Source organism: Canis aureus, chromosome 16 (genome assembly GCF_053574225.1).
Source record: "Canis aureus isolate CA01 chromosome 16, VMU_Caureus_v.1.0, whole genome shotgun sequence".
In the NCBI taxonomy this organism is placed as follows: Eukaryota; Metazoa; Chordata; class Mammalia; order Carnivora; family Canidae; genus Canis; species Canis aureus.
This window is the reverse complement of record NC_135626.1, coordinates 8,516,483-8,529,242: the sequence shown is the minus strand read 5'-3', so window position 1 is coordinate 8,529,242 and position 12,760 is coordinate 8,516,483.

Sequence of the window (12,760 nt, the reverse complement as noted above, 5' to 3'; positions counted from 1 at the left end):
CGAGCTTATTTAAAAAGAAAAAAAGTTGATGTTACAATGGATACCACAAATACAAAGGATCATAAAGAGACTATTATGAACAATTATATTCCAACAATTTGACAACCTAGAAGAGCTCAATCAATTCCTAAAAACATACAACCTACCAAGAGAATCATGAAGATTTAGAAAGTGAACAGACCAACTACTAGTAAGGAGATGGAGTCAGTTCACCAAACGCCTTCCAACAAACAAAAGTCCAGAACCAGACGGCTCCACTGGTGAGTCCTACCAGTCAGAGAACTAACAGCCCTCCTCAAATGCTTCCCAAAATAGAAGCGGAGGGAACACTTCCACACTCATTTTACAAGGCCAGCATTACCCAGATACCAAAACCAGGTGAGGATGCCACAAGAAAAAAATCCCAGGCCAGTCAGTGGCCCTGATTCACACAGATGCAAACATCCTCAATAAAATGGCAGCAAACCAAATTCAACAGTACATTAAAAGGATCACACACCAGGACCTGAGTGGAATGGGATTCCAGGGATGGTTCAAACTTACACACAGAAAACCCAATATGATACACTCACTACATTAACAAAATGAAGGGGGAAAAAATCATAGGATCATCTCAATAGGTGCAGAAAAAGTATTGACAAAAGTCAATATCCATTTAGGATAAAAACCCAACCAACAAAATGGGTATAGAGGAAACACACTTCAACATAAGGAGGGCCACGATAGATGCCAAGCCCACAGCTAGCATCATACTCACTTCTGAAAAGCTGGAAGCTTTTCCTCCAAGAACAAGAACAAATTGAGGATGCCCACTCCCGTCACTTTAATTCAACATAATTCTGGAAGTCCTAGCCACAGCAGTCAGGCAACAACAACAAAAATAGAAGGCATCCACATTGAAAAGGAAGAAATTAAAGGGTCATTATTTGCAGATGACATGATATAATAACTAGAAAACCCTAAAAGTTCTGCCAAAAAAACTTAGAACTAATGAATGAATTGACTGAAGTTGCAGGATACAAAATAAATACACAAAATCTGTTGCATATCTGTCCACTAATAATTATCAGAAAGAGACATTAAGAAAATAACACATTTACAGTTGCATCAAAAAGAAAATACCTAAAATTAAATTTAACCAAGGTGAAAGACCTGTACTCTGAAAATGAGAAGACATTAATAAAAGAAATTGAAGACACAAATAAATGAAAAGCTACCCTATGCTTGTCAGTGGGAAGAACACTGTTAAAATATCCATACTACCCAAAGCAATGCACAGACTCAGTGCAGTCTGTATGGAACCACAAAAGACCCTGTATAGCCAAAGCAATCTTGAGAAAGAACAAAGCATCGCACTCCCTGATTTCACACTATATCACAAGGAGATTGCAATTTAAAAAACAAAACACATAGATCAATGAAACCGAGAACCCAGAATAATCCCACGTATATATGGTCAATTAATTTATAGCGGAGGAGCCAATATCAGACAGTGGAGAAATCAGAGTCTCTTTAATTAATAGTGTTGGGAAAACTGAAGAGCCACATGCAAAAGAATGAAACTGGAGCAGGGTACTTGGGTGGCTCAGTCAGCTAAACATCGGACTATTGATCTCCACTCAGGTCTTGATCTCAAGGTCATGAGTTCAAGCCCCATGTTGGGCTCCACACTGGGTGTGGAGATTACTTTTTAAAAAGTTTACACTAGGCCACTTTCTTACACCATACACAAAAATTCACTCAAAATGGATTAAAGACGAATTAAAGACCTGAAACCATAACACTTCTAGAGGAAAACATAGGCAGAAAGCTCCTTGACATCAGTCTTGACTATGAATTTTTGGATTTAACACCAAAAGCAAAAGCAACAAAAGTAAAAACAAATGAGATTACATAGTCAAACTCAAAAACCTACACAGCAAAAGAAACCATCAACAAAATGAAGAGCCAACATACTGAATGAGAGAAAATATTTGCAAATCATATGTGATGAGGGGCTATTATCCAAACTACATAAAGCACTCTACAACTTCATAGCAAAAAACAATCTGATGGGGAAAAAAAATGGGCAGAGGAGCTGAATAGACATTTTTCTAAAAACTCACAAATGGCCAACAGGTGCATGAGAAGATGCTCAACATCACTCATCATCAGGGAAATGCAAATCAAAACACCTGTTAGGTGGGATGCCTGGGTGGCTCAGTGGTTGAGCATCTGCCTTCGGCTCAGGGTGTGATCCTGAAGACCTGGGATCGAGTCCCGCATCGGGCTCCCTGCATGGAGCCTGCTTCTCCCTCTGTCTCTGCCTCTCTCTCTGTGTCTCTCATGAATAAATAAATTTTAAAAATCTTTAAAAAAAAAAAAACACCTGTTAGGATGGCTAGCATGAAAAAGAAGAAATAACGAGTGTTTGTGAGGATGTGAGAAAAAGGAATCCTTGTGCTCAGCTGGGAATGTAAACCAGTGCAACCACTGTGGAAAACAGTATGGAGGTTCCCAAAAATATGAAAAGTAGGGGCAGCCCTGGTGGCCCAGCGGTTTGAGCGCCGCCTTCAGCCCGGGGCCTGATCCTAGAGACCCAGGATCAAGTCCACGTCGGGCTCCCTGTATGGAGCCTGCTTCTCCCTCTGCCTGTGTCTCTGCCTCTTTCTCTCATCTCTATGTATTCTCATGAATAAATAAATAAAATCTTTAAAAAAAAACAAAAAAAAAATATGAAAAGTAGAAGTATCATATGAGCCAGTGATTCCTCTCATGGATATTTATCCAAAGATGACAAAGGCACTAGTTCAAACATGCACTGCATGTTCTGGTGGTTGCCAGAGGCAGGGAATGGCAGGCAGGCGAAATGGGTGAATCAGAGGGTCAAAAGGTGCAGAACCTCTGATTATAAGTCATGGGGATATAATGTACAGCATGGTGACCATAATCAACACTGTATCACATATTTGAAAGTTGCGAACAGGGTAGGTCTTAAAAGTCATCATCACAAGAAAAAAAGCTTGTAACTACATATAGTGACAGATGTTCACTAGACTTAATATGGAGATCATTTTTGCAGGATATACAAATATTGAATCCTTACCTGTACACCTGAAATATGGTGCTGTATGTCAGTTATACCTCAGTATATAAATTAAAAATGATGTTTTTATTTTAAAAGACTTTAATAAGTTGAGAGATACACATCTTTTGTGGGTAGGAAGATAAGCTTTCTTAAAGGTGTCAGTTATTCCCCAGTTTCAAATATACATTTGAAAGTATTCCAGAGGGGACACCTGGGTGGCTCAGCAGTTGAGCATCTGCCTTTGGCCCAAGGCGTGATCCCAGGATGCTGGAATCGAGTCCCACATCGGGCTCCTTGTGGGGAGCCTGTTTCTCCATCTGCCTGTGTCTTTGCCTCTCTCTCTCTGTGTGTGTCTCTCATGAATAAATAAAATCTTTAAAAAAAAAAAAGAAAGAAAGTATTCCAGAGAAATTCCAAAAGATGTCATATGGTCCTTAACAAGTTTATTCTAAAAATGTGTAAGAATTTCTACTTCTGGCAGCGGCAGACTTGGTAATTCAGACCAGCCCTCCTGCTAGGAAAGCTGTACAAAATAGTTTTAATCACTGCCTGAATTCATTAGAAAGCCAGCAGATAAATGAATTATTGGGCCTGGATTCAGCAGGAGACAAACCCAGAGAGGTAAGCCTGACATTTGGAGCTACATAGTAAAGGCACCTGCCAATTCCAGAAGAGGTAGCTGAGAAGCTCTGTAGCACATCTGACCGGGAATTTAGGGGCACCTGGGAGGCTCGATCAGTGAAGTGTCTGCCTTTGTCCCAGGGTCCTGGGATTGAGCCCCATGTCAGACTCCCTGCTCAGTGGGGAGCCTGCTTCTCCCTTTCCCTCTGCTTGTGCTCTAAATAAATAAATAAAACCGTAAAAAAAAAAAAAAAGATAAAATAAGGGACGCCTGGATGGCTAGCTAGGCAGTTGAGCATCTGCCTTCAGCTCAGGTCGTGATCCCGGGGTCCGGGAATCGAGTCCCATATCTGGCTTCTCCAGCTGCCTCTGTCTCTGCCTCTTTCTCTCTCTCTCTTATGAGTAAATAAAATAATAAATTAATTTAAAAAGATAAGAGAGTCCAGAACTCACCATGCCTTGAATTGAGAACCCAAAGAAGCACCCTCCAGGTATAAAGGAGACTATGAGTATACTGGCCCTCATGGGGACTGAGCCCACTTCAAATCATCTCAGTCCCTGAAAGTGCACTGCTGGCATCCCAGGCACCTGCCAGAAGCAAATACAAAGCCTCACCAGAGGAGATTAACATCATCCTAGGCTTCAAATTATTTTTTTTTAGTTTTTCATATATGATAAAAAAATAACCAGGAAAGCAAGAAGACAAGCAGCACAAACAGAAAAAGGCCCACAGCAGGGCATCTGGTGGCTCAATCAGTTGAGCATCCGACTCTTAGTTTCGGCTCAGGTCATGATCTCAGGATGCTGGGATCAAGCCCCACATCAGGCTCGGTGCTCAGAGCAGAGTCTGCTTAAGATTTTCCCCCCCTCCCCCTCTGCTCTTCCTCCCACCATGCTCACACTCTCTCTCTCTCTGTAAAATAAATAAAAATAAAGATATAAAATCTTCTTAAAAAAAAAAAAAAGACCCACAGGGGCTGGGATTTTGCAAGCACAGTGTCTACTCTGTTCTAGGAGTAAGACAAGATTGAGAATTTGGGTGAATAATTGGAAAATATAAACAGAGGACAAGTAGAAATTCCAGAACCAAAACAGCCAATAAGAATTCAGCGAACATGTTTAACAGAATTAATGAGCTGGAGACAGGAAGAGCTACAGGGAGAATGAAGCACCAAGAGAGGAAAGGACAGACACCACAGGTCAGAAGAGACCTGGGCATGCCAAGTCTAAGTGTGACAATCCAGAAACCAATATTGCACTGTATGTTAACTACCAAACATTTAAGAAAAATTTATGAAAAATAAAATGTTTAAAATACCAAAGTGTAGGCCAGCCCCGGTGGCGTAGCGGTTTAGCGCCGCCTGCAGCCCAGGGCATGATCCTGGAGACCCTGGATCGAGTCCCACGTCAGGCTCCCTGCATGGAGGCTGCTTCTCCCTCTGCCTGTGTCTCTGCCTCTCTCTCTCTGTGTCTCTATGAATAAATAAATAAAATATTTAAAAAATAATAAAATAAAATAAAATACCAAAGTGTAACTGGAGCACCAAAAGAAAAGGAAGGATAGAGCAGAGACCATGTCCAGAGCTCCATTATTTGTAACAGCCCCACATGGAAAAGATCCAAATGTCCACCAACTCATAAAAGGATGAACAAATGTGTTGTTTCCATATAATGGAGCCCTATTTAATAAGAAATGACCTGCCATGCTACAGTGTGGATGAACCTCAAAAATATGGATGTGAAACACTGCATATTCCATACTTTTATATGAAGTGTACAGAAAAAGTGCATTTAGAGATGAAAGCCAATTGGTGGGCACCTGGGAGTGCAACAGAGAGACTGCAAATGGGCATGAGGCATCTTCGGAGAGATGGAATTTTTAAGAACTGGATCATATTGATGGTAACTTCACTAAATAGAACTGTGCACTCAAAATGAGTGAGTTTTAGGATCTGTAAATTATAGCTCAGTAAAGCTATTTAAAAAAAAAAAACCCTCCAAAACTGATCATACCAGTTAGCAATTTGCTGCTTCTCATGCCCAGGTCTACTCTTTACTTGCATTTCCCCTTTGCGGTGTTTTGTCAGTGAAGAGCCCTAGAGGGACATGGCAGGAGGGAGGGGGTGTGGCTGTGATGCCCGTTTCAGTCTTGCTCTGGCCATGTGGCTGTAGGAGGCACGTGTGGAGAGCCCTCCAGTGGCATTCTGCCCAGCCATGCACCCATCCCCTACAGTCTCAGCAAGCTTACAGCTTGACCCTGGCCTGATAACCATCTCACTGTGGCCCCCCCAGATGTGGATGTGCACACTTCAGGACTTGTGCCACCCTGCTGGCAAGTAGGTTCCCAACTCCTCATGCATGCTCACCTACCAGCGTTGGATTGTCTGTACCTCTAAGGGCTCCATCCTGCTCATCCAGCTCTGACCCAGCTCTGGTCTGGGCAACACAGTGAGTTTCTTTACAACCACACCATCTCCAGTGACTTCTGAATCCCAACCCTTGGAAACTTGGCCTGATGACCATCTCATGTTTGCTTTCTTTAGGTATTTTCCTTCAGCCCTAGGGTAACTTTATCATTCTCTTTATACCTTCATAGTTCTCTCCTGTCATGGTTAACAATTATTCATATTAATCTTTCTCTGTTCAAATTACTCCATTGTTTATGTCTCCTGATTGGTTGGTCCTTGACTTAAAAAAAAAAAAAAAAAGCAAGCCCTAGATTCAAGAAACCTTATGCCAAGCAGCATAATTTAAAAAAATATATATCTAAGCACAGCATGGTTAAACTTCTGAAAACCAAAGGCAAAAAGAACATCTTTAAGCAGACAGAGAAGCAAAAAAAAGGCACATTATCTTCAAAAGTACAACAATTAGGCTCAACAGAAGCAAGGAGACAGAAGTCAATGGGAATGAGATCTTCAAGTGCTGAAAGAAAACGACCAATAACCAAAATTCTGTATCCACTCAAAATCTTCCAAGAGTGCAGATGAAAATCAGGATATTGTCAGCCAGAAACAGAATTCGTCCTCAGACCTACGCAAAACAAACAAACAACCTAAAATCATGTTTTTAGGCAGAAGGAAAATAATCCCAAATGGAAGGTCTAACATGTAAGAAGGAATAAACAAAACACAGCCAATAAGCGGATAAACCTAAATGAGCATCAACTATTTGAAACAAAAATGAGGGCAGCCCCGGTGGCGCAGCGGTTTAGCGCTGCCTGCAGCCCAGGGCGTGATCCTGGAGACCCGGGATCGAGTCCCACGTCGGGCTTCCTGCATGGAGCCCACTTCTCCCTCTGCCTCTCTCTCTCTCTCTCTCTCTCTGAATGAATAAATAAGTAAATCTTTAAAAAAATAATTAAAACAAAAATGATTATCTTGTCTTAGGGGTTTAAAAATAGAGAATCAACATACCTAACAACGGTATGGGATTCAGGAAGGTGATGCATGGAGGTATTCTTGAATTAGTTCTTGAATTGTCTAGAAAGAAGATACAAGTCCTAAGAACATTTGGCTTTGAGAAGGGAACACAAGCTATAATCTCTAGAGAACCACTCAAATTGTGAAAGGATGTCTAACTGCCAAGCTAATAGGAAGAAATGGAGTAACAACAGCTGATCTGGAAGGAGGCAGAAAAGGAGAGTATGAAACATAGCACAGGTGGAACCAGGAGAAAGCAAATAGGGTGGTGCGATTCAAACTCAAAAACACTTTTTTTTTTAAGTAGGCTCCCCACCCAGCATGGAGCCCAACATGGGGCTTGAACTTGGGACCCTGAGATTAAGACTTGAGCTAAGATCTAGAGTCAGATGCTTAACCGACTGAGACACCCAGGTGCTCCCCAAACACATTTTTTAAAGGATTTATTTATTTGAGAAAGAGAGACAGCATTTATATACAAGCCAGGGGGGAGGGCAGAAGGAGAGGATCTTCAAGCAGACTCCCCACTGAGTGTGTGTGCTCAATCCATGACTCATGAGATCATGACCTGAGCTGAAACCAAGAATTGGACGCTTACCCAACTGAGCCACCCAAACACACCAAACAAATTTTTTGTTGCGCCTGAGTGGCTCAGTCGGTTAAGTATCTATCTGACTCTTGGTTTCAGCTCAGGTCTTGATCTCACAATCACAGGATCAAGCTCCATGTTAGGCTCCACGTTCAGTGTGGAGTCTGCTTCAGATTCATTTTCCCTCTCCCTCTGCCCCTCCTTGCACGTGTGCTCTCTTTCTTTAAAATAAATAAATACGGGGCAGCCCCAGAGGCGCATGTAAGTCTAACATGTAAGAAGGAATAAACAAAACACAGCCAATAAGCGGATAAACCTAAAAGAGCATCAACTATTTAAACAAAAATGAGGGCAGCCCCAGTGGTGCAGTGGTTTAGCGCCACCTGCAGCCCAGGGCGTGATCCTGGAGACCCGGGATCGAGTCCCACGTCGGGCTCCCCGCATGGTGCCTGCTTCTCCCTCTGCCTGTGTCTCTGCCTCTCTCTCTCTCTCTCTGTGTCCCTATGAATAAATAAATAAAAATCTTTAAAATAAATAAATACGGGTGGCTCAGCAGTTTAGTGCCACCTTTAGCCCAGGGCGTGATCTTGGAGACAGGGGATTGAGTCTCATGTCAGGCTTCCTGTGTGGAGCCTGCTTGTGTCTCTGCCTCTCTGTCTCTGTGTCTCTCATGAATAAATAAATATTTTTTAAAAAAGAGAGAAAATAAATAAATAAAATCATTAAATAAACTAAACAGGAGCACCCGGCTGGCTCAGTCAGTGGAGCATGTGACTCTTGATCAAAGCCCCACGTTGGGTGTAGACATGACTTTAAAAAAGAAAATTAAAAAAAAAAACCTAAATGGACTAAATTCTCCATCAGACTATATTTTTTAAATGTACATGCCATTAACAAGATGTGTTTATCTTAAATGTAAAGGTACGGAGAGATTGAAAGTAAAAATTGGAAAAAATACAGTCTACAAATACAGCCCCCGACAAAAGTTAGCATAGCTGCTATAAATAGCAGAAGTAGTAGACTTTAAGGCAAAAGGTATTACTAGTTATAAAGACACACTTGAGAATATATGAAGTACATTCAACCAAAAGATTTAATGTTTAAATCTATATGCATCTAATTACATAGTCTCAAAATATCTAAAGCAAAAGCCAACAGAACATGATGAAACAGACAAATCCATGATCCTGCTGGGAGGTTACACATACGGTTCTGGGGGACATGTAAGAAATGACTATAATCTTACACAACGTTTCCTAAAAAAAGAAGAAAATGAGAAACATTTCCAAACTCTTGTGATGAGGCCAAGAAAACTCTAATACCAAAACCATAACAAGGATGAAATCACAGACCATTTCACTCATGAACACAGATGCTAAACTCCTAAACAAAACAACTAACTGAATCTAGTAATACATAAAAAAGGATAATACATCATGATCAAGATGGGTTTATTCCAGGAGTGAGAAGTCACTTTAATATTTGAAAATCAATGCTGACTCACCACAAAATAAATCATAATTTTCTCAGAGGATACATGAAAGTAATTTAGTAAAACTCAATATGCATGCACAATTTTTTTTAACTATTAGCAAACTAGTAATAGAAGGGTAGTTCCTTAATCTGAAAAAGCCTATTTTTTTTAAAGACATACTGTTGAAAGCCTGCCCTCTGAGACTAGGAGAAAGGTAAGGCTGCCACTGTGGGCACCTCTTTCCAGGATTGTTCTTGGAGTCCAAGCTAGCGCAGGAAGCAAACACACACACACACACACACACCTGGTAAAGGTTAAGAAGGAAGACAACTCATTACATGTAAATAATACTGTGTAAGTAGAAAATTCAACAGAACCTACCAATAAACTATCAGAATTAGTAAGTAAATATAGAAAGATTGCTAGATAAAAAGTCAGCAATCAAGAATCAATTGTATTACTATATACTAACAAGTAACAAAAGATGTTAAATGACATTTATAATAGCGTCAAATCAAATACCCAGGGATATGAACAAAATATGTACAATATTTCTACACAGAAAACTACAAAATCAAGGGGAAAAAAATTAAGACCTAAAAAAATAAGGAAATTCACCATTTTTGTTGGGAAACTGTAAAGATACCAATTGTTCCCAAATTAATCCATAGGTTTAAAGCAATCATAGTCAAAATCCCAATCTTTATTTTGGTGAAAACTGACGAGTTAATTCCAAAATTCACTATAAATACAAATGATTTTAAATGGCCAACCCCTTTTAAAGATAGCGGAAAGGCTTGACCTTCCCAATACCAAGACTTACTGTCACGCCACGGTAATGAAGTGTGACACTGAAACAAAAATAGACAAATGGACCTCTGGAGTCTAGTCCAGGTAGGTGAGAGATCCAGGTGTGAAAATACACCACCAGTAAAATTTCTAGATCTAGAAGACAATATAAGAGAGTATCTTCATAACCTCGGAATAGGGGAATTTTTCTTAAGCCACAAAAAAGCATTATCCATAAAGGAAAAGATAAATTTGTGTATATTACAACTGAGCACTTCTTTTTATCAGATGACCCCACAGAGAGTGAAAAGGGAGACTACAGGACCCATTGCCAGAGTCCATAAAGAACTCCTCTAGCTTGATATGAAGGCAGGCCAGCATAAAAATGGGCACAAGTCTTGCACAGGCGCAACATAAAAAGATGTCATCTTGCACATTATAAAAATCATTCGTGGGATCCCTGGGTGGCGCAGCGGTTTGGCGCCTGCCTTTGGCCCGGGGCGCGATCCTGGAGACCCGGGATCGAGTCCCGCGTCGGGCTCCCAGTGCATGGAGCCTGCTTCTCCCTCTGCCTGTGTCTCTGCCTCTCTCTCTCTCTGTGACTATCATAAATAAATAAAAGTTAAAAAAAAAATTAAAAAAAAAAAAATCATTCGTCATCAGAGAGACGCAAAGTAAAGCCACAGTGAAACACCATTACAGTCTCACTCCCAGCAGTGCTTAAACTAAAAACACTGACAAATCCGGGGGTTGAGGACATGGAGCATCTACTGCCTTCCTCCACTGCTGGGGGTACAGCCCCTTGAGGGTGCAGGTTGGCAGCATCCCCTTGCACTTTTTAACAGATCCCCAGGGGCCTCAGGAAAGCCTTTCTTTATCAGGCTCAGGTCAGACACCTCAAGGCCGTGCTAGAGCAGCTAAGAAAATATACGTATTTTAACATCTCTGAAGTTGTGATGCACCTGGATCCGTTTTCCCTCAGTTCACTCAACATTTCAGACTTGACCAGTGCCCTCTCTTTCGTGGCACTTTGGCTTAGTTGGTAACTACGCTGTCTGCTATATGCCTCCCACGCTGGACTGGAAGCTTCAGGAAAACAGACTGTCGTCCTTCCCTGCTGCAACCCCTAAAACTGGAATTGCCAGGTCAAAAGGCACGCACATTTTTCAGTTACTTTTAATTACACGACTCACGAACACATCTCTATTCTAAAGTGCAGCAATATATTGCACAAACCCTCCCCGTCCCGCTCCCTCCTTGAAGGCAGCCACTGTCAGCAGTTTAGAATATATCCTTCTAGACTGTTCTTTGCATGTACATGCATGTGAATACATGGTACGCGTATTATTCAGAGAGGCCAACTGTCTACTTGCCACAAATACTGTGGCAGCGCACGCACCAGCAATAAATGAGAGGGTCTGTGTTGCGTCCCTTGCCAAATCTGGATGTATTCTATCAGTTTTTCTCCAATCTGGTAATAGAAGCCACCGGATGGTTCAGATCTATATTCCCCGGATATACTGTCTTTTGGGGTGGTTTTCCAGATACAAGCATCCTCCTCTCCATCCCGCCCCAGCACCCTGAGTTACAGACCTCCCCCTACTCCTTCCTCTGTCACCAGTGGAGGGCTATTTTACAGTGAGCTCTTTAAACCATCCGGAATTTATTTTTACATGCAATTATAAAGAGAATTCTTTTTTCCAACCAGATAACCAACTCTGCGTATTATGATCCTTCCTTGATTCTCCCAACTTAAATGCCATTTTGATCAGATATTCACTTCCTATGCACACTCAGAATGTTTTCTGAACTTTCTATTACTTTTCACTGATCTGTCTTTGGGGCAGAGCCTTGATTATTGTAGCTTTATGGTAAGTTTTAGCACCAGGGACCAAAATTCCCCCTCATTAAACTTAAAAAATTTTTATTAGCAATTTTTGCACATTTTCCTTCCACATTAATTTTTTTCCTTCCACATTAATTTTAAAAACGCTTTTGCCATAGTTTAAAAAGTTCCTATAAGGAAACCATGTTCCTTGTGGGAACTTAATTAAATCTCTATGTAAGAAGGCTGAATATCTTTACATTACACATATTCCTTTTTTTTTTTTTTTTTTTTTTTACATTACACATATTCCTATCCAGATATTTAGTCCAGTTGTTCATTTTAGTCTTTTGGTATTTTTAAAAATCATTCTTCATTTGGTTCTCCATCTTTCTTGTTAAATTTACTCCTAGATTTTGCTGTTTTTATCACTATTGTGTGTGGAATTTTCTATTTTTTTTCTACTTTTAGCTGATTATTGCTGTTGGCTATTTGTAGATTTTATATCCGACCATTTTACTAAGTTCTCTTATTCTGATTTATTCTAATTTTTTTTCATTGACTCTTAGATATGAATCTTAGCTAGAGAATCATTGTTTCTTCTAGTTTTTATACTACAAATTTCACTTTGCTATTTTTTACATTAGCTAGAAGCTCACTGGGGGGATCCACCAGCTTTATCCTGGTTATAATGACTTTTAATGGTTTTAATAATTTTCCACTTAACGTGGCATTTGCTCTCGGTGCCTCTTTCAGCTTCAGTATCGCTGAGAGCTCATTAGAAATGCAGAATCTGGGATCCCTGGGTGGCGCAGCGGTTTGGCGCCTGCCTTTGGCCCAGGGCGCGATCCTGGAGACCTGGGATCGAATCCCACATCGGGCTCCCGATGCATGGAGCCTGCTTCTCTCTCTGCCTGTGTCTCTGCCCCTCTCTCTCTCTGTGTGTGTGACTATCATAAAATAAATAAAAATT